At 39.5% G+C, this 19,272-nt stretch overlaps 1 protein-coding gene across 2 annotated transcripts in view; it reads left to right on the top strand.

Annotated features, from left to right (window-relative positions):
- Positions 1-19,272, top strand: part of LOC126203220 (cytochrome P450 6k1-like) — a 216,657-nt gene that overhangs the window by 12,740 nt on the left and 184,645 nt on the right. The window lies entirely within an intron of this gene.

Below are 19,272 nucleotides of genomic sequence, written 5' to 3'. Positions count from 1 at the left end.
AATCGCTTATGTTTATAAGCTCTCTCTATTTCTTAAGTCCAGCCTTAAAATGGTTTGTCACTTAATGTGAAAAATAGAGACCCCTAGTATTCCATCTGTGCAAGCCACAATGTAATCAGTTAATCACATGCACTCACAAATGACACTAGTAAAATAAATTTTCTTAAATCAGGACTGAACAGTGAACAAAACAACACAGTTTTCAAGCTGGTGCAAGCCTTGATACCATGCTCCTATTAAACTGTTTTGAATGCATTGTTACATTCTACTTCCAATTATTGTAAGTTTTCTTCAAATTCTTGGGTAGGTTAAGCATCAAAAGCCTCTGAAGAGCTTCGCCACTGATGGTGGCATTTTCAGTGTTTTAAATATTGGTTTATATGACTGTATAGCTCTACTTGCTGTAATAATCCTAATGGCTCTTCTTTTTTTTTTAGATTCTGAAGGTCCCCAGAGCTACTGGAGAATTTCCCAAGAGCATGAATCCATATTTTAAATGTGCATTAAAATATGGATAATAAGCACACATTAGTGCTTGTGCATTTATGCAGCTTTTTAGAGCACTTAAAAGACAACTGCCTGTACTCATCTTGTCATTAATGTCTTCAATATGTTTGTCCCATTTTAGGTAACTTTCAATGCAAATGCCGAGAACTTTTGCTACCTCTTTATACACAATGGGTTGTTGGTTTATTGTGATATCTGGATAAGGCAAATTGTTGTTTTGATAGTTAAGCTATGTTTATTATAACTGATTTGTAACAGAGTTTATTTCATGTTGGATATCTTCATTTTGCTTCTTTTACTAATACTGATGTGTCATCAGCAAACAGAATTGTTTTGTGTAATTAAATATTCACATCCACATCACTGTTATATAACATAAAAGTACACACACACACACACACACACACACACACACACACACACACAGACCACAGAGAGGCACCCAGATGCATAGTCTAGTGGCCACAGAACAAGAGTCCAGTGTGAATATTGTTCTCTGTTAAGTGTTTCTGTGCCCAGCACATCGATCTGCTATTTGTTTTCTTAGTTGTGCTGTTTCCTTTTTCATGATGTCTCACATTTATAGAATTTTTATATACCTACCAGTGTGCATTCTTTTTGCCTGTTTTGTAACCTGTTTTGTGACCTTTTTGTGTATGTTTTGTAGCAAGTATGCATATCTGCTGTGATATTTTTTTCCTTGTAGATTCGGTGCAGTTCTCTTTTTTGTGGCAAGAAGTTCTAATTCCTTTAGTAATCCAGCCATTGCCTCTTGCATTATTTGTGATGTTTACCATTTGTAGGATGAATGTTATATCAAAATGGTCTATCAGTTTTTCTAGGAAAAATGTTAAGTTTTGTTTTGAGACTTTGTGTTTAACAGATAGCAGACCAATCTTCACTGTGCAATAAATAAAGTGGTTACCATAACACCTTGACATCATCCTGTACAAGACACTCCTCTGACGGTCCTGAAGTATGCCACCTTAGTGTAGGTGAATGCAATCTATTCACAAATACAGCAAGTCCAGAACTATACACCGAGACACACCACATACGAAGGGACTTTCCCACAGTGCAACTGCAGCCTCATAGATAGAGAGATGCTGAATGAAATGCATTTGACTATCAAGAGAGGAATGTGTGATGCCCCCAATGATAACTGTAGCAAAATATAGTCAAGTGACCTTTCACAAAACCCAAAGAAATTCTGGTCATATGTAAAGGCTGTTTGTGGCATCAAAGTTAGTGTCGAGCTCTAGTGAATGAGACAGGAACTGAAATTGAGGTTAGCAAAGCAAAAGCTAAAATACTTAACTCCATTTTCAAATGTTCCTTTACAAAGGAAAACCCAGCAGAATTGCCTCAGTTTAATCTTCATACCACTGAGAAAATGAGTGAAATATGTATTCGTGACAGTGATGTAGAGAAATCAGCAAAATTGTTAAAACTGAACAAAGCTCCATGGCACAATAAAATCCCTGTCAGATTCTATACTGAATTTGCAGCTGAGTTAGCTCCTCCTCTAACTGTAATCTATTGTAGATCCCTCAAACAAAAAACTGTACCCAGTTCTCAGAAAAAGCACAGATCTCACTCATCTACAAGAAGGATAGTGGGAATGATCCAGAAAACTACCATCCCATATACTTAACATAGATTTGTTGTAGAAACTTAAAACATATTCTTAGCTTAAACATAACAAAATAACTGAACAGAATGACGTCCTCCATTACAACCTGTATCGACTCTGAAAACATCAATCATGTAAAACCCAACCTGCACTTTTCCCACATGGCATACTGAAAGCTTTGAATCAAGGCAGTCAGGTAAATGCAGTATTTCTTGATTTCTGAAAAGCATTTGACTCAGTACCACACCTATGCCTATTGCCAAAGTATGATCATATGGTGTATTAAGTGAAATTTATGAATGGATTGAGGACTTTTTGGTAGGAAGGGCACGGCACGTTATCTTGGATGGAAAGTCTTTATAAGATGTTGAAGTAACTTCAAATGTACCCCAGGCAAGTGTGTTGGGACCCTTACTGTTCACATTGTGGACAATATTAATAGTAACCTCAGACTTTTTGCAGAGGATGCAGTTGTCTATAGTGAGGGAAGCTGCATAAGTATTCAACCAGATCTTGATAACATTTCAAAGTGGTACAAAGATTGGCAAATGTTGAAAAATGTAAAATTGTGCACTTCACAAAACAGAAAACTGTAGTATCCTATGACTATAATATCAAAAAGTTAGTGCTGGAATCAGCCTAATCGTGCAAATACCTGGGTGTAACACTTTGTAGGGATATGAAAAGGAATGATCACATAGGCTTAGCCATCGGTAAAGCAGGTGGTAGACTTTGGTTTATTGATAGAATACTGGGGAAGTGCAATCAGTCTACTAAGGAGATTGCTCACAACTCACTCGTCCGACCAGTTCCAGAATATTACTCAAGTGTGTGGGAACTGTACCACATAGGACTAACAGGAGATATTGAAAGTTTACAGAGAATAGCCACATGAATGGTCAGAGGTTTGTTTGACCCACGAGAGAGTGTCACAGAGGTACTGAAGAAACTGCATTGGCGGTAGACGTAAACTATCCCAAGAAAGTCTATTAAAAAAGCTTCCAGAACTGGCTTTAAGTGATGATTCTAGGAATATATTACAACCTCCTATGCAATGTTAACATAGAGCTTATGAGGATAAGATTAGAATAATTACAGCACATACAGAGACATTCAAACAATCATTCTTCCCACATTCCATATGCGAATGGAATAGGAAGAAACCCTAATAACAAGTACAATGGGATGTACCCTTTGCCATGCAGTTCACAGTGGTTTGCAGAGTATAAATGTAGATGGGTATTAAGCTCCTCAGGAAGCACTCTTGGGACATTTTATGATTTTCGCAAGAAACAAAATGGTAACAGTGTGATACATCTCAGTCTCTGGGAAGCCTTCTGTGGCCCATGTCAGGGTGAGCCAACTGCAAAACAGTGTGTGTGTGTGTGTGTGTGTGTGTGTGTGTGTGTGTGTGTGTGTGTGTGTGTGTGTGTGAGTGAGTGGGGGGGGGGGGGGGGCGCTCGATTGTAACGATTGTTAGCAGTCTTCTTTGAAACAATAAGTTTAGCAAAAGAAGTGGCAGACAAGAAGGATCGCCTCAGGCATTCATTGTAAATCCTTCAGGTCTTCATTCTAATGCTGAAGAAGCTGTTCCAGCAGGCACTGAGGCAATGGGCTGCTACCAGCTATAGCTTGTGGTGCATGTTGGAACAAATGACTTATGATGTCTGGGCTCTGAGGTAGTACTTGGGGAATTCCAGCAAATGTCAACAAATGTTAAGAGGAGCAGTCTTAATCACAGGATTTCAGTGAATACTACAATCTGTAGCATTGCACTCAGAGTTGATTGTGGCCCCTTCATCCTGAGTTGAGTAGAAAACCTGAACCATTGACTTGGAAGATTCAGTAACAAGGTAGGCAGTAACTTCTTAGATTTGTGCCATGGAGCTGATACAGTGGGGCCTCCTAAATATCTCAGGGTACACTGCCCACTGAAATATTCCATCCTGTTCCTTGTCTCAAATCTTCTGTAGTCTCTGATGAAGTCCTGATTGCAACTGTGGCTAGAGTCCATGAACTCTTCATGCCATCTGGTGCATGAGACAAATCACAAGACCTATTGTTCTGTAGACCTCCCATGCAACATTTGTTGGTGAGCCTGGATAATTTTTATGCCCTTCTACACATATGTTATCAAGCTAAATAAGGATCATCAGCCTTGCTTTGACCCTCAAGACAGGATAAAACAGTCACTTCCTTTGTCCGTCTACTCAATGCTCTCTAGTCATTTGACTCCTTTTCAAAACCTTCCTAGTCTGACCATTGGACTAGGCAACAAACACCACAATCAGTCACTACACCACCACCAACTGGTCACTCCCATCTCTCCTGTGAACAACACAGGAACACAATCTAAAGCAAAGAGAATCACTTACATGAGAACTCCACCCTTCGAATTCTTGCTGGAGTAGAATGCAATTTATTATCATCTAATATTCCTCACCAAGTCCTCTTTATTCATTACACAACACCTCCTGCTAGCCAGCTGCCCCATGCTCTGTTATGTGACCCCTTCCTAAACAGTCCACATAAGCTCAGTAAACATCATTAGGCTCCTTGAAAACAGGCAACAGACGAAATCATTTCCTGCACATGCACACAAGAATGCACTTCCAAACATGTTCTGAACTTTCTACACAGAGAGGACAACTTTACTGATCCCTGACTACAGACTTCCAAAATATGCATCCACAATAACTACACCCCAAAGGGCTCTGAACTTATCCTACACCCCACCAGGTCTCCTGACTGACTCCTCAATTTCGCGAGCTGCTCACAGCTCAATGACATTCTTTTCACATGCAGATTCTTCAGCCACTCAGCCTAAAGAGCAGAAAATAGATACTGTGATTGGCCATTTAATCTTCACAGTACCAATGTAAAGTGTTGCTGCCTGTCAACACTTTCAGGAGTTTTTTCCCAGCAGGTACTAAGATGTGCTAATCATTCTGTGGAAAAAACTGGCTTCAGAAACTACAAGGTTGGGTCAGGCCACAACCCATTACCTGGATTAAATAAAGACTGGACACTTTGCTCCTAGTGGGAGAATAGTCCCTGTCACCCATAGGCTGTGAAACCAACACTGATGGTCCTAGCCCACAAACGATACACTACAACATTATAGACCAAGGTTTCAGACAGTGTGTAGTCTCAAGGTTTTTTCCCCCTGCAGTCAGCCAAGCAGCACACAGCCTGAAGTATTAGTATAAGAGTCAAAGAAGTATACCTCACATATGGAACCATTAAAATCATAGTACTCAACTGCTGCATTTACAGCAAAGTGCCAGAAAAAGCAGTGTATCTTGCATAATACTAAGCACAAAAAGCTGGCTAACATATCTGAAAGACACAGTGGTGAGAATTTTAGGGTAATACTAAGTAAATAATTGCCTAATAGGGAATGGAGGTGGTGTGTTCATTGCAGTAGATAAGATACTCAGATTCACCAAGATATAAATTGAAGCAGCATGAAAGTTTTCATTGGATAAGACTCAGTATCAAGGTTGAACATAAACATATAATTGCGTTATTCTATCAACCATTAGACTCACCCCCAAATGTTACTGAAAACTTCAGGGAAAACCTCAATTCATTAATATGTAAGTTCCCCAGTCATATTGACAGAGCACTGAAAGACCTAAGTCAAAACAAGGCCCCGGGAGTAGACAACATTCCATTAGAAGTACTGACAGCAGTGGGAGAGCCAGTCCTGACAAAACTCTACCATCTGGTGAGCAAGATGTATGAGACAGGTGAAACACCCTCAGACTTCAAGAAGAATATAATAATTCCAATCCCAAAGAAAGCAGGTGTTGACAGATGTGAAAATTACCGAACTATCAGTTTAATAAGTCACAGCTGCAAAATACTAACGTGAATTCTTTACAGACGAATGGAAAAACTGGTAGAAGCTGACCTCGGGGAAGATCAGTTTGGATTCCGTAGAAATATGGGAACACGTGAGGCAATACTGACCTTACAACTTATCTTAGAAGAAAGATTAAGGAAAGGCAAACCTACATTTCTAGCATTTGTAGCCTTAGAGAAAGCTTTTGACAATGTTGACTGGAATACTCTCTTTCAAATTCTAAAGGTGGCAGGGGTAAACTACAGGGAGCGAAAGGCTATTTACAATTTGTACAGAAACCAGATGGCAGTTATAAGAGTCGAGGGACACGAAAGGGAAGCAGTGGTTGGGAAGGGAGTGAGACAGGGTTGTAGCCTCTCCCTGATGTTATTCAATCTGTATATTGAGCAAGCAGTAAAGGAAACAAAAGAAAAATTTGAAGTAGGGATTAAAATCCATGGAGAAGGAATACAAACTTTGAGGTTCGCCGATGACATTGTAATTCTATCAGAGACAGCAAAGGACTTGGAAGAGCAGTTGAACGGAATGGACAGTGTCTTGAAAGGACGATATAAGATGAACATCAACAAAAGCAAAACGAGGATAATGTAATGTGGTCGAATTTGTAGTGAACTGACAAGGCAGCCAGTCCACAGTGACGGGTAACCGAAAGGCACGCGTACACACACGCCGACTGGCGTTAAGTCTGAAACAGGATACGTGATGAAAGCTATAAAGAAAAGAACGGAGCTTCTCGTATACTTAACTTTAATTTCTTGTTGTACATTGCTCTTGATAATACAAGTGAGACTCTCTCCAGATATGGTTAATGGTGCCTTGCTAGGTCGTAGCTATAGACTTAGCTGAAGGCTATTCTATCTGTCTCTCGGCAAATGAGAGAAAGGCTTCGTACGTGTAGTCGCTAGCAATGTCGTCCGTACAACTGGGCCGAGTGCTGGTCCGTCTCTCGAGACCTGCCGTGTGGTGGCACTCGGTCTGCGATCACACAGTGGCGACACGCGGGTCCAACATGTACTAATTGACCACGGCCGATTTAAAGCTACCACCTAGCAAGTGTGGTGTCTAGCGGTGACACCACAGAATTAAGTCAGGTGATGCTGAGGAAATTAGATTAGGAAATGAGACACTTAAAGTAGTAAAGGAGTTTTGCCATTTGGGGCGCAAAATAACTGATGATAGTCGAAGTAGAGAAGATATAAAATGTAGACTGGCAATGGCAAGGAAAGCGTTTCTGAAGAAGAGAAATTTGTTAACATCAAGTATAGATTTAAGTGTCAGGAAGTCGTTTCTGAAAGTATTTGCATGGAGTGTAGCCATGTATGGAAGTGAAACATGGACGATAAATAGTTTGGACAAGAAGAGAATAGAAGCTTTCGAAATGTGGTGCTACAGAAGAATGCTGAAGATTAGATGGGTAGATCACATAACTAATGATGAAGTATTGAATAGAATTATGGAGAAGAGGAGTATGTGGCACAACTTGACAAAAAGAAGGGATCGGCTGGTAGGACATGTTCTGAGACATCGAGGGATCGCCAATTTAGTATTTATTGGAGGGCAGTGTGGAGGGTAAAAATCATAGAGGGAGACCAAGAGATGAATACACTAAGAAGATTCAGAAGGATATAGGCTGCAGTAGGTACTGGGAGATGAAGAAGCTTGCACAGGATAGGGTAGCATGGAGAGCTGCATCAAACCAGTCACAGGACTGAAGACCACAACAACAACAATAGGACACACTTTTGAACTGCCTACAAATAAAAGCTAGTCATCTGGACTGTATAATGTAATCCCTAATTTCCAGAGAAGGGCCAAGGCATTGTGGCAATGAACAAACTTACTTTTTCTCTGTAAAATATCACATGAAGATCTCTTCCCACTTTTGGTAATATGACACTGTTACAGTATCACTCAGTATACATTTTTCTTGCATTCTAAAAGCTAATACTTCAGCTGCAAGTTTGGAGAGAGACTAAAATTCATTTAATGCTCTTCCATTTACAGACTACTTCAGGAACATCTTGTGGAACACCCCAGCTACAGTCTACCATCATGTAGTTGTCCCACATCTCTTGTATGTACAAGTAATTAATGTAACTGCTAACAGCTGGAATCAAAAAGTTTGAATTGCAAGAAAACCAGAGCATGCAGAGCAAAAACAATTTCAGATTTGAAAGCAGCTGATCAAAAACATTAAGGGCCAGTAAAAAAGACTCATGCAACTGAGAGCTTGAAAAAATTTGTTGACCAGTGTAATCCAACAATTGATTGGAATAAGTACAGTCTTATAAGTGACAAACATCCTGTAAACAATACTAAATGTCTTCTCTGAAAAATACTTAGGTAAGAAAGTTAGTAAACCCACTTATATCAGTAATATGTTAGACTTAATGATATTTTTGGACATGACCAGTTCGAGGACGCCCACACTGAAACTTGTACCATACTACTGACCATGGGGCAGGTGTAGTAAAGGGATGATCAAAGTACAAAGGACAACTAAAGTGTCATGAAACTTTACACATTCAGTAATCTACATAAAAAGGTACTACTACCACATCTGGAAGTGGTACTTGAGGCACACACACACACACACACACACACACACACACACACACACACAGTGGTACACAGTCTCTGTAAACAGCAACCACTGCACAGTAAATGTAAAACAAAGCTTAGGAGAGATGCTAAATGAAACAAGTTTGGATGTTGAAGGGAGTATGCATGAAGCCTTCAGTGCCTACCGTTACAGAACCTTATGAACTGACCTCTTAAACAACCTAAAGAAATTTGGGTTATGTGTAAAGACCACCAGTATAACCTGAAGTCGCTGTCAAGACACTCGTGGATGCCTCAGGAACTGAAATTGACAGAAACAAAGCAAAAGCAGAAATTTCCTTCACCAAGAAGGATCCAGGAGTACTGCTTCAATTTAATCCTCACCATGCAGCAGAAGTGAGTGATATCAATATTAGTGTCAGTAGCAGTGAGATACAGCTGTGACCACTAATACTGAATAAGTCATGACTCAGTCTGTATCAGATTGTATACAAAATTGAGTTAGCTCCCTCCGTTAATTATACAATATATTATAGATCCCTCAAACAAAAATTTGTGGTCAGTAGTTAGATAAAGTCCAGGTCACACTTAAGCCCACAGGAAGAGTAACAAAAGTGATTCGCAAAACTACCATGCAGTATAAATGAAATCCATTTGTTATAGAATTTTGGAACATATTCAGAGCTCAAACATAATGAGGTATCCTGAACAGAATAACCTCATCCACACCAATCTGCAGAAGGGACACAAACTGTTGCCCTGGCTAGAGTCACCGTCACATAGTAACTTCAGACATGCCCCAGGGAAATGTATTGGGAACCTTGTTGTTCACGTTGAACATTAATAACTTGGCACACAATATTAACAGAAACTTTTTTTTTTCAGATTGTGCATGTTGCTATAATGAAATTCTATCTGAATAAAAGCTGTGCAAATGTTTATTCATATCTTGATAAGATTTCTTAATGGTGCAAAGATAGGCAACTTCCTTAAAATATTCAGAAAGGTAATTTTTGTGCATTTCATAAAATGCAGATGTATAGTATGCTATGATTGTAGTATCAGTCAGTCACAACTGGAATCAAAAACTTATACAAATACTCAGATGAAACAATTTGTAGGTTTGTTGTTGTTGTGGTCTTCAGTCCTGAGACTGGTTTGATGCAGCTCTCCATGCTACTCTCAGTAAAGCTGCATGCCCTCGGGAAAAATTACGGTCGTAGTTTCCCCTTGCTTTCAGCCGTTCGCAGTACCAGCACAGCAAGGCCGTTTTGGTTATTGTTACAAGGCCAGATCAGTCAATCATCCAGACTGTTGCCCTTGCAACTACTGAAAAGGCTGTTGCCCCTCTTCAGGAACCACACGTTTGTCTGGCCTCTCAACAGATACCCCTCCGTTGTGGTTGTACCTATGGTACGGCTATCTGTATCGCTGAGGCATGCAAGCCTCCCCACCAACGGCAAGGTCCATGTGACCAAATATCGATAGTGACATGTGAACCAAATGAGAATAGGCCAACCAGTTTGGCCTGCCAAGTGATGAACCATTTAAACTGAAGAGACAAGACAGAACAACAAGAAAATGGGCAAGTAGAGATGGTATGACTAAGTGAGCAACTCAAAGAGAGAAAACTAAAAACGTAGTGAAGCAGGGACCAAGAAACAAGACTATGCTATGACATAGCAGCAAAGTGAATACATTACTCCCTTTTATGTCATGTAGTGATTTATTTATTCAGCTGCTGCTAGTGCTGGTTGGCCAGTGACACCACAACAGGTGACACTAGCATTTGGCAACTGGTCCAACTAAGCTGAGGTCCAGTTCCATGCTTATCAGCAGGGTTTCAGAGTCACCATGCTCAGGTACAGGACCTCTCCCCCCCTGAAATGGATGTGTATAGCTGGAAGCTCTTGAGATGGTGTTTTTTGGTGTGTTTGGTGTCCTGGTAATTAAACACACTGGTTTGTATGTGAAGACTGGAACATCTGGCATCATGTTGGGTTTCAATGATGTAGGAATAATTGGCTGTGACTGTTGAGGCTATGCAGACATTGCAGTTTCTGTGTGTACTGATGTTCCTACAGGTTCCCTTGGCTGCAGGTTGTATCTGTACACTTGTGACACTGGAAACAGAGGTCATCCTTGTTCTCGGTGTAGCACCGGTGCCGTGTAGCACTGGTGGGGCGATGTTGCAGTTGGTAGGCATGGATGGATTTTTTTTGTATGATGGTGCTCCCAACTCTTTGATGTGTCCACCCAGGTGATGTACCGTCCATGGATGTCCACCACTGTTGCTATTGCTTGAGTGTCTTTTGCTCCATAGGAGTGTGCCCACACTGCTGTTCCTGCTGAGTAGTGCCCTGAATGCTGGGTCTGGGATCCTGGAGTTGTGAGGCCAGGAGATGGAGGAATGTTTGCAGTTGTCTCCCTTACAGGAGATACACTGGGCTGTGGGAATCCTCCCGAGGCATGTCTTCTTTACATGTCTGTGTGGTAACATAAGATTTACTGCCTGTCAAAAACTGGGCCCAGTCCTGTATGAAGGCATAGTAATGCAGCCGTGTTGGTGTGATGCACTGTTGGATTGTACTTAGGTGTATAATTGTAAAGGCTCAGGAAAAGTGCTCAGTGTTTGAGGTGTTTTGATTTTCTTTCTGGAAAACTGGAGTGTGGCCTGAATAACACTACCATCTCTTTATGATCCATGATTAAAGTGAATTTGGTCCCAAATAGATGTACAAGCAACCCCTTAATTGTAAAATAATCACTAATGCGCTTTCCCTGTCTGAGGGTGGGTCGTGTATGTCAGTGTTTTGATCCAAAAGACAACATTTTGTTCTCCAAAGGAGATTGCTTACAAAACACTCATGCAGCCCACCCTAGAATATTGCTCAAGCATGTGGGAAATGTAGCAAATCTCAAAGAAGGACAGTATGAATGGTCACAGGTTTGTCTGACTCAGCCAAAAAATGATGTAAAACGCAAAAGTGCAGACATTTCCCACAAAGCCTTCTTACAGAGATTTAAGAATCAATATAAAATGAGTAAACTAGGAACATACTACAGTCCTCTACATTTCACTCATACAGTGATGATGAAAGCAAGAGGCATTCACCCAGTCAGTCTTCTTGTGCTACAGTGTTGTTGTTGTTGTTGTTTTGCTCTTCAGTCCTGAGACTGTTTTGATGCAGCTCTCCATGCTACTCTATCCTGTGCAAGCTTCTTCATCTCCCAGTACTTACTGCAACCTACATCCTTCTGAATCTTCTTAGTGTATTCATCTCTTGGTCTCCCTCTACAATTTTTACCCTCCACGCTGCCCTCCAATGCTAAATTTGCGATCCCTTGATGCCTCAGAACATGTCCTACCAACCGGTCCTTTCTTCTTGTCAAGTTGTACCACAAACTCCTCTTCTCCCCAATTCTATTCAATACCACCTCATTAGTTAAGTGATCTACCCATCTAATCTTCAGCATTCTTCTATAGCATCACATTTCGAAAGCTTCTATTCTCTTCTTGTCCAAACTATTTACTGTCCATGTTTCACTTCCATACATGGCTACACTCCATACAAATACTTTCAGAAACGACTTCCTGACACTTAAATCTATACTCGATGTTAACAAATTTCTCTTCTTCAGAAACGCTTTCCTTGCCATTGCCAGTCTACATTTTATATCCTCTCTACTTCGACTATTATCAGTTATTTTGCTCCCCAAATAGCAAAACTCCTTTACTACTTAAGTGTCTCATTTCCTAATCAAATTCCCTCAGCATCACCCGACTTAATTCGACTACATTCCATTATCCTAGTTTAGCTTTTGTTGATGTTCATCTTATATCCTCCTTTCAAGACACTGTCCATTCCGTTCAACTGCTCTTCCAAGTCCTTTGCTGTCTCTGAAAGAATTACAATGTCATCGGCGAACCTCAAAGTTTTCATTTCTTCTCCCTGCATTTTAATACCTACTCCAAATTTTTCTTTTTTTTTCCTTTACTGCTTGCTCAATATACAGATTGAATAACATCGGGGAGAGGCTACAACCCTGTCTCACTCCCTTCCCAACCACTGCTTCCCTTTCGTGTCCCTCGACTCTTATAACTGCCATCTGGTTTCTATACAAATTGTAAATAGCCTTTCGCTCCCTGTATTTTACCCCTGCCACCTTTAGAATTTGAAAGAGAGTATTCCAGTCAACATTGTCAAAAGCTTTCTCTAAGTCTACAAATGCTAGAAACGTAGGTTTGCCTTTCCTTAATCTTTCTTCTAAAATAAGTTGTAAGGTCAGTATTGCCTCACATGTTCCAACATTTCTAAGGAATCCAAACTGATCTTCCCTGAGGTCAGCTTCTACCAGTTTTTCCATTCATCTGTAACGAATTCGCATTAGTATTTTGCAGCTGTGACTTATTAAACTAATAGTTCGGTAATTTTCACATCTGTCAACACCTGCTTTCTTTGGGATTGGAATTATTATATTCTTCTTGAAGTCTGAGGGTATTTCACCTGTCTCGTACATCTTGCTCACCAGATGGTAGAGTTTTGTAAGGACTGGCTCTCCCAAGGCTGTCAGTAGTTCTAATGTAATGTTGTCTACTCCTGGGGCCTTGTTTCGACTCAGGTCTTTCAGTGCTCTGTCAAACTCTTCACGCAGCATCGTATCTCCCATTTCATCTTCATCTACATCCACTTCCATTTCTATAATATTGTCCTCAAGTACATCACCCTTGTATAGACCCTCTATACACTCCTTCCACCTTTCTGCTTTCCCTTCTTTGCTTAGAATTGGGTTTCCATCTGAGCTCTTGATATTCATACAAGTGGCTCTCTTTTCTCCAAAGGTCTCTAATTTTCCTGTATGCTGTATCTATCTTACCCCTAGTGAGACAAGCCTCTACATCCTTACATTTGTCCTCTAGCCATGCCTGCTTAGCCATTTTGCACTTCCTGTTGATCTCATTTTTGATACGTTTGTATTCCTTTTTGCCTGCTTCATTTACTGCATTTTTATATTTTCTCCTTTCATCAATTAAATCCAATATTTCTTCTGTTATCCAATAATTTCTACTAGCCCTTGTCTTTTTACCTACTTGATCCTCTGCTGCCTTCACTACTTCATCCCTCAGATCTACTCATTCTTCTTCTACTGTATTTCTTTCCCCCATTCTTGTCAATTGTTCCCTTATGCTCTCCCTGAAACTCTGTACAACCTCTGGTTTAGTCAGTTTATCCAGGTCCCATCTCCTTAAATTCCCACCTTTTTGCAATTTATTCAGTTTTAATCTACAGTTCATAACCAATAGATTGTGGTCAGAGTCCACATCTGCCCCTGGAAATGTCTTACAATTTAAAACCTGGTTCCTAAATCTCTGTCTTACCATTATATAATCTATCTGAAATATGTCAGTATCTCCAGGCTTCTTCCATGTATACAACCTTCTTTTATGATTCTTGAACCAAGTGTTAGCTTTGATTAAGTTGTGCTCTGTGCAAAATTCTACCAGGCGGCTTCCTCTTTCATTTCTTAGCCCCAATCCATATTCACCTACTATGTTTACTTCTCTCCCTTTTCCTACTACTGAATTCCAGTCACCCATGACTATTAAATTTTCATCTCCCTTCACTATCTGAATAATTTCTTTTATTTCATCATACATTTCTTCAATTTCTTCGTCATCTGCAGAGCTAGTTGGCATATAAACTTGTACTACTGTAGTAGGCGTGGGCTTTGTGTCTATCTTGGCCACAATAATGCGTTCACTATGCTGTTTGTAGTAGCTTACCCGCATTCCTGTTTTTTTATTCATTATTAAACCTACTCCTGCATTACCCCTATTTGATTTTGTATTTATAACCCTGTATTCAGCTGACCAGAAGTCTTGTTGCTCCTTCCACCGAACTTCACTAATTCCCACTATATCTAACTTTAACCTATCCATTTCCCTTTTTAAATTTTCTAACCTACCTGCCCGATTAAGGGATCTGACATTCCACACTCCGATCCATAGAACGCCAGTTTTCTTTCTCCTGATAACGACGTCCTCTTGAATAGTCCCCGCCCGGAGATCCAAATGGGGGACTATTTTACCTCCAGAATATTTTAACCAAGAGGATGCCATCATCATTTAACATACAGTAAAGCTGCATGCCCTCGGGAAAAATTACGGCCGTAGTTTCCCCTTGCTTTCAGCCGTTAGCAGTACCAGCACAGCAAGGCCGTTTTGGTTAGTGTTACAAGGCCAGATCAGTCAATCATCCAGACTGTTGCCCCTGCAACTACTGAAAAGGCTGCTGCCCCTCTTCAGGAACCACACGTTTGTCTGGCCTCTCAACAGATACCCCTCCTTTGTGGTTGCACCTACGGTACGGCTATCTGTATCGTTGAGGCACGCAAGCCTCTCCACCAACGGCAAAGTCCATGGTTCATGGGGGGGGGCTTGTGCTACATACCAAACTGAATAGGGAGAAACCCTAAAATAAGGTACAATGGAAAGTACACTCTGATATGTACTTCTCACTGATTTGAAGAGTATAGATACAGATTTAGATTGCATGGTAAGAATGTCATATCTATGCACTTGAATATGAAGTCCGTCACAGAGCCACTATAAGATGATGAGATTAAAAATGTATGCTCAAAGAATGGAGTAGCTAACGTATAATAACAAAAAATTAAATTTAGTGCACTAATTATGCTCGAATCAAAATGAAGGAAAAACTGGTAGATTGTGGACTTCAGCATATCCAGGGTATACAGAAGAAGAACCTGCAGTGGTTATAACTAGCCCTTTAGTTCTTTTGAATGATAAACTATAGTTTGAGGGTTAGGCCAAAATCTTTAGAAACTTTGAGTCCCTACAGTATTAGAATTACTAGACTATGTAGTGAGTGTGACTATTTGGCAACAGTGAGAAGTTTGATGAAGACCAAACTGAATAGGGTACTTACATTCTAAGGTGGCCCTCTCTTGTATGATCATAAGACTTGTAGAAGAATATAACTATTATCTGAAACTCATTCTCAGGGAGGGTGAGAGTAAAATTTTATTTTGTAAAATTATGAGAAAGATTTGTTGGGAAGTACTAATCTTCAGGAGAAGTGTCAGTTATGCCAAAAGACACAGATAAAAGTACATACACTACCTAGCTTTCAGAAGTAAAAGTTCCTTTCTCAGGGAGTAGGGAGGGCTAGATTGGGAAAGGTTAAAAAGGAACTTGGACCCCAGGACAAGAGGGGCCCACCTATTGTGAGGATGTGGTGAGACTAAGATGAAAGAGTGAGGGGCAGAGGCGTATCAGAGAGAGTAGGAGGTCAAAGATTAGGGATTTCTCCTCATCCACACAACTGGTGGTCCCTCTCAACCCTTCGTCTGAGTGAAGTGCCTTTCTTCTTCAACCTTCCCCAATTTGCCCCTCTCTGTTCGCCAAGAAAGGAGCTATTAGTTCCAAAAGTTAGGTAGTGTATGTGCTTGTATGTATGTTTATCAGCACTACTGACGTTTCTCCTCAAGCCAAGTACTGGCCATCAATTCTGTCTTATAATTTCATAGTATTTTCAAGAACATTGATTGTGTCACTTTGGAAGAGTGTAGCTACTTTCAGAGATGGTGTAGGAGCCCTGTAACATCAGTCAGACAACAAAATGTTAAAATAAAAAAAATGTATGAGAAATAGTGTAGCAGGAGGTGCACATTTAATAGCTGTGAAAATTAAGATCAGTGTGTCCCAACTTGGAAAAACTGTAGTGTGAACCTTACTTTTTGAAATATGTTAATGATTCTTTCCAGACTTCCACTTAGTAAAGTAGGAATATTGAAACTATTTGCACAGAGTTGTATCATAATGAAAATTCTGATTTTTGGTATGTCCAAAAATTTATTTAATTAATCAGATCAGGGAAGTAAAGTAGGAATTTAAAACTACTGACAGAGAGTTGTAGCAAAACTAAAATCCTGACTTTCTCTGTGTTCAAAAATTTACTTATTTACTAAAGTCAGAAACATACACATAGGATTTTACATATTTACAATTTCATGAAAGGGAATAGAATGAATTTATACATATACACTCACACATAATTGAATCCATACAATCTTTGCCCAGAAATGAGCAACTGCTATAGCATTTTCTTGGTGCCTTCAACAATTTCTTATTGCAAGAATCAGGGTAGCATGAACACTGAGACATATATTTCATTGTAAGTATTCTCATTTCATTGGGTTGACCTCAGATTTGTCAACGTCCATCTGTTTAGTGATCTCCATGTGGTAAGCGTGTGGCTGGTAAGCGTTGTGCTGATTTTAACCCTTACTTGGAGATGACTTTTTTGGCTGACCACTGTTTCTCTCTGGTTTCCTTGGCTGATTTCTGTAGTACAGATGTTGACTGTAGAAAGCTCTTCCTAGATTTTAAACCTAGGTGTTGGTGGAATATGTGCATCCAGTGGGTGTAAATCATTTCCTCCAACTTTCTTGCATTTGGAATTTGCAGCTACTTCTCAGCAGATGTCAGGAGGAGTAATGCCTGGCATGCGGTATAATTTGTAAATTAGTCCTACCATGGCACTGAGGAAATGGCCTGGTTACTGATAGTTTCAAATCCAGAAGCAATTGTAGTGTTGTCTGAAAATGATACATCAATAACCACAGTCTCTATCACAGGTTGATACAATCTTGCCACACAGTTAAACAGCTCGACATTCACCATACAGATGTTGCATGTTTCTTTTGAATGACCAATGTGGGTGGACAGTACAGGAAAAAAAAGTGTTTTTTAAGACTGTCTAGACCAAATGAAACACCTGCAAACTCATCACTGCTATGATAGAAGAGCCAATTGACTGGTCACTGTGTGCAAACTGGTTTTCGCATAAATGTTAGTTACCAGAAGTGACAGGCAGCAGTTTAGCAGTTCCCTACCACAAGGGAGATGTGTAGTGAAGGCCAAGAGCATTCAGATGCTCTCTCAACATCATGAGCGAAACTTCGTAAAGTTCAGAAAAATCACTGATATAGGTGAGTGACTCAAACTCAAACTTTTCAGGGTCTACTGTATAAGAACTTAGTTTTTTTCATTTTAATCTTTGTAGCTATGAACTTGGACACTTTTCTAGCATCATGTAGTTGACACTTTATAAACTTTTAACTGGGATCTGCCTCATGCACTTTGATTTTGTACTTTACAATACCAAAAACATAGTATGTTATGAGTATAAGCTCAGTGTGTTACAGTTGGAATCAGTCAAGTAGTACAAATGCCTGGATGTAACAGTTTGTAGGGATATGAAATTGAACAATCACATAGGTTCAGTTGTAGGCAAATAGAATAGAATAGAAGTTTATTGTCTTGTAACATACAATTTCAAGTCATTGACTCATTGACTTAGTGTACAGGAGACTCGTCAAAACACAAAAACGGATCTACAATTTCCTTATAATATCAGTAATATAATATACTGTACTGATAATTAATTAATTGAGCAATTAGTAATTTTTCTTCAAAAGTAACAAACTTTTAAAAATTAACAGTTCTAAGTTCTTGCTCTCTCCTTCTCAAATTTGCAGGTTGTCATTCATGAATTCTTCTACTAAATAGTAACATTTCAGAACTAGTTTCTCATACATTTTTTAAGTGCTTCTAAATTTATGCTGAGCAGTTCTCTTCCTTTCAATTAATTATACCCATATAATGTGGAGTTTGAGCATAAAGTTTTAAATGGTGGGTGGGCAGCATAAAATTATTTTGATTTCTGGTGTTGTAATCATGTTGAAAATGATTTACTACAAATAAATTAGGGCTATTGCTCTACATTGTGCATTGAGTTTCTAATGATAATTTTCTGAAGTTTTCATATTTGACACACACGATTTGAGTTAGCTCAAAATACAATCCCTATATTATATTATTGACTCAAAGTAACTGTGACATATTACTTTTCTTATGCTTATACTGGTAGCATTGTACAATATCCTCATTTCAAATGCTACGCTATTTAATTTATTTGCAAGTATTGTATATGTGAGCTGCATGATAGATTTTTATCCAGTTGCGTTCCTAGGAATGTCATACAGACAGCTTCCTGCAAATCATGGTTACTATGACTGGCGTGAATATCATTTAATTTTGCTTGTTTTGTTTTAAACTGCATTAACTGAGTGGCAGACTTCTGTTCATTGGTAGGATACTAGAGAAATACAATTAGTCTACAAATAAAATTTTTATGAAACACTTGTGTGATTCATTTAAGAATATTGCTCAAATGTGTGGGACCTATACCAGATCAGCCTAACTGGGGATATTGAATGTGCACAAATAGGGGCAGCGAGAATGGTCACAGGTTTGTGTGTTTGATTCATAGAATAGTGTCACAGAGCTGCAGGGGGTGGGGTGGGGGAGGGGGGGGGAGTTGAAGATAGATGCAAACTATCCCTTGAAAGGCTATTTAGAATGTTACAAGAACCAAATTTAAGTGGTGAAACTAGGAATATATTATGACTCCTTACATACTACTTCCATAGGAATCAAGGAGACAAGATTAGGCCAATTACAGCATGCATAAAGGTATTTGAACAGTCATTGTTTCCATATTCCATATGTTTACTGATTGGGAGAACGCCGTAATAATAGATACACTTGGAAGTACCACTGCCATGCACTTCACAGTGATGTGCAGTATATGGATATAGACATAGATGTAGATGT

The sequence above is a fragment of the Schistocerca nitens genome, chromosome 9 (assembly GCF_023898315.1).
Source record: "Schistocerca nitens isolate TAMUIC-IGC-003100 chromosome 9, iqSchNite1.1, whole genome shotgun sequence".
NCBI classification, from domain to species: domain Eukaryota; kingdom Metazoa; phylum Arthropoda; class Insecta; order Orthoptera; family Acrididae; genus Schistocerca; species Schistocerca nitens.
Note: the sequence above shows the minus strand (reverse complement) of the source record. Positions and strands in the feature narration are given on the sequence as shown.